This window comes from Rhinopithecus bieti, unplaced genomic scaffold, assembly GCF_001698545.2.
Source record: "Rhinopithecus bieti isolate Rb0 unplaced genomic scaffold, ASM169854v2 scaffold_1466, whole genome shotgun sequence".
NCBI classification, from domain to species: Eukaryota; Metazoa; Chordata; class Mammalia; order Primates; family Cercopithecidae; genus Rhinopithecus; species Rhinopithecus bieti.
In genome coordinates, this window is record NW_016803386.1 from 182,401 (window position 1) to 186,710 (window position 4,310).

The window sequence follows — 4,310 nt, forward strand, 5'->3', positions numbered from 1 at the left end:
CCTGGGAGACACAGCAAGATTCCGTCTAATAAATAAATAAATAAATAACAACAACAACAAAATAAAAACAGCAACTGTTGAAAAGCGATTGAATATGCATTGAAATACTAATGCCTTATGTAGTGATTTACACACAAGCCCATTGTACCTTTAAAATTAATATTCATTATCTGTGTTCATTTACACCCCAACATTTTACAAATATGGCTTAAAAATATATAGTATAGCCATTCCTCCAAAGGAAAGTGGCATAATTTTTAGATAACCATTTTACAATGCGGAGCTTCCAAATATGGATGAATGAATGGTATACTGTTGTAAATCAGGTCAGTATAAGTTTGAACTAATAAATCAGCAAGCATATGTTGAATGACATTTTAGGCCTACACTGCCAGATGCTCCAATGTCCTAAAAGAAATAGAAGCTACCGCTCCTTGTCCACAGAAGCTTTCAGTACTTACAGACTGTCTCACGTAAGTTACTTGGTTTTGATCACCTATTGCTTATAACAAATCACCCCAAAACTTAGTGGCTTAGAACAACAATCTTTTATTTTACTCCCAAATTTACCATTTGGGCAGGACTTAATAGGGACAGCTCATCTGTCCCATGCATCACCAGTGGGGATATTTCAGCCTGCGGCTTGGAGGATCCACTTTGAAAATGGCTCACTCACATAGCACGCTGATGCTGGTTACTGGCTGGGAGCTCAGCTGGGGCTGTCAACTGGGGCCAGTTTCTTTCCATGTGGACCATTCCACAGGGTGCTTAGGCTTCCTCACAGTATGGTGGCTGAGTTCCAGGAGTAAATTTAACAAGAGAATCAAGTAGAAGCTATCGCGTAGGCAGAATTCTAAGATGGCCCCAGTGGCCCTCACCCTTGTATAATCTGCACTTGAGTGTGAGCGGAACCTATGAATATCATTAGATATTATTCCTATGATTACATGACAAAAGAGATTTGGCAGATGTAATTGAGGTTTTGAATCAGTTGATCTTAAGACAGAGAGATTCCCCAAGTGAGCCTCCCCTACCCACAGGAACCATTTAAATCTGGGTCTAGAGGTCAGAGACCAGAATTCAGAGATTCAAAACATGAGAGGGATTTGACATGAAGGATATTCTCCATAGCCGGCTCTGAAGGTGGAGGTGACCACATGGCGAAAAATGCACGCAGCTCCCAGCTGACCAAAGAAACAGAGATCTCAGTCTTATGACCATAAAGAACTGAATTCAACCAACAATGTAGTGAGCTTGGAAGCGGGTCCCCACCTCAACTCTGATCCTCCAGGAACTCAGCCCAGCTAATGCCTTCATTTCAGCTGTGTGACACCCTGAGCAGAGAACCAAGTCATGCTGTGCCCAGAATTCTGACCTACAAAACCATGAGCTAATAAACAGGTATTGTTTTTAGCCACTAAGTTTTGGATAATTTGTTGCATAGCAATAGAAAACTAACTTAAGCTATATTGGTTTTTATGGACTTAGCCTCAGAAGTCAACATGACATCACTTTTTTCATAGCCACAAGGCCACCCAAATTCAATGGAGGGTAGATAGACCCACTTCTCAAAGTTATACTTCAAGAAGAGCATAGGAGCTGGGTGCAGTGGCACACACCTATAGTTCCAGCTACTCAGGAGGCTGAGGTAAGAGGATTGCCTGAGCCCAGGAGTTTGAGACCAGCCTGAGCAACAGAGCAAGATCCCATCTCTAAAAATACTTTATTGATTGATTGATTGATTGATTCAGATCTGCTCTCACTCTGTCACCCAGGCTGGAGTGCAGTGGCACAATCACAGCTCACTGCAACCTCGACTTCCCAGGTTCAAGTGATCCTCCCACCTCAGCCACCCAAAGCATTGGGATTACAGGTGTGAGCCACTGTGCCCAGCCAAAAAAAAAAATGCATATATGTATATATGTGTGTATACATATGTGTATATACATATAAGTATATGTGTGTATATACATATGTATATATACATATAAGTATATGTGCAGATACATGTGTGTACATATATGTGTACATATATCTGTATGTGTGTACATATATGTATGTGTGTACATTATATGTGTGTAATGTGTGTATTATATGTATATGTGTGTATATAATATATGTATATATGTGTATATATGTATATGTCTGTATATATGTATACATATATGTATATACATGCATGTATATGTGTATATGCATGTATAGATGTGTATGTACATATATGTATTTATGTATATATGTATATAGGTATATGTATGCATATACATATATGTATATGTGTATATTATATATGTACATGTGTGTATATATTATATATGTACATGTGTGTATATACTATATGTACATATGTGTATATAATATATATGTACATGTGTGTATACAATATATACATATATACACATATATGTGTGTGTGTATGTATAGAGAGAGCGAGCATATAAGATAGGAAATATTGTGTCCACCTCTGGAAAATGCAATCTACCATATTACTTAACTTGAAGTCACATAATTATAGAAATTTGGAGTTGAAAGGATCTCATGGATTATCTGTAAAATGTGGATGATAGTGGTACCCACCTCACAGCAGTGTTGCAAAGTTTCAGCATGTTAATCCACAGTAAATGCTTATTATAGGGCTTAATATATAGTAAGTGCTCAGTGTATTTTAGCTGTTGTCATTATTATCATCCAGTCCATCCATCTCATTTTACAAAGGAGGCATGAGGCCTTGAGATCATGTCATCTGTCATGGTGACAGCGAATTCATGGGAAACCAGGATTAAGGTTTCCTATTTCTCACCTCACCCCTCTACACAAATTACTGTAACTTGTGATGTGTTTATGTGTTTACAACTATGTCGTTAAATTCCTTTAGGCCAGGGAAGAAATCACCAAATGAAATATTCCTTCTCCCTCCAAACCTTTCTAACATGTTGACTGGATGTGGCCCAAATTTAACAAGACAAGGCCTGCCCACCCAGAGGAGCACTTTAACAGAAATTTTAGAGAAATGGAGGTACAGACGATGTGTATGTAGCTTTCCTGGTAGACGCTTGGCTGTGCCTTTGTATAACGTATGTGTCTACTAGACATTTGTTGATTGTTATAATCATGACAAACGGACCAGACTTACACTAGAAATAGAAGATAAGATATTATCTTGGAACTTGGCCAGCAGTTGAAGGGCTACAAGGGTCTCCAGGGTTGATTGAGAAGATTCAGGGCTAGGATTGAGCGAAACTGTAGAGAATTTTACGTGTCTGAAGCAAAGGTAGTGGCGAAACAGCTTTAGGATTAGAGAACATCAGTAATGTTGTCCAGCGATTACCTCTCCTCACAGCTAAATTAGTTCTGCTGTACAGTTCGCTGTGCTTAATAGATGAGACTGAACAGCTAAAGATTTTTCATTATTTCAAATAATATTTATCTGCTGTTAATGCTTTTGGCATTTCTACTCTTAGCGCTGCCTCACAAACGTGAAGCTGTCAGGTCCTATGTGACTCAATCACAAGACATGGCTGGCAAGTTTACTGTTATCTTTCAAAGGAAAATGCCAGGAGAAGACAAGCAAATACAACGATAGATTCATCCCTTTACCCAGTTGTGAAAAATGTGCATCGCACTCTTTCTTCTAACCAAGGTTCTCGGTCACAGCTCCTGCGAAATCTTGCTTGATGGGAACGACCCTGGACCTACACAAATCTTCAGTGAGGTCCAGTGCAGCAGACCATAGAGGTGGCATGACTTAATTTTAATTGTTCTTTTAACTTTTCATTTTGAAATAATTTCAAGCTGAGAAAACTTAGAAAAGTCTAAAACAGGTATAACAGAGAAACAAACGCTCAAAAGAGCTCCCATATACCCCTTACCTAGATGTACCAACTGTTAACATTTTGCAATATTTGCTTTACTCTTCTTTCTAGTGTAAGGGTATTGGTTTTTTGTTTTTGCTTTTGTTTTCTTCGAGACAGGGTCTCTCTGTGTCACCCAAGCTGGAGTACAGTGATGCAATCATGGCTTACAGCAGATTCAACTTCCTAGGCACAAGTGATCCTCCCATCTCAGCCTCCCAAGTAGCTGGGACTACACGTGTGCCACCATGCCCGGCGAATTTTTGTATTTTTTGTAGAGATGGGTTTTGCCATGTTGCTCAGGCTGGTCTTGAACTTCTGGGCTCAAGCCATCTGCCTGCTTTGGCAAAGTGCTGGGATTACAGGTGTGAACCACCACACCTGGCACTTAACAGTATTTCTTAAGAGCATCAGTGTGTATTTTCTCTTTTCTTTCTTTTCTTTTTTTTTTTTTTTTTT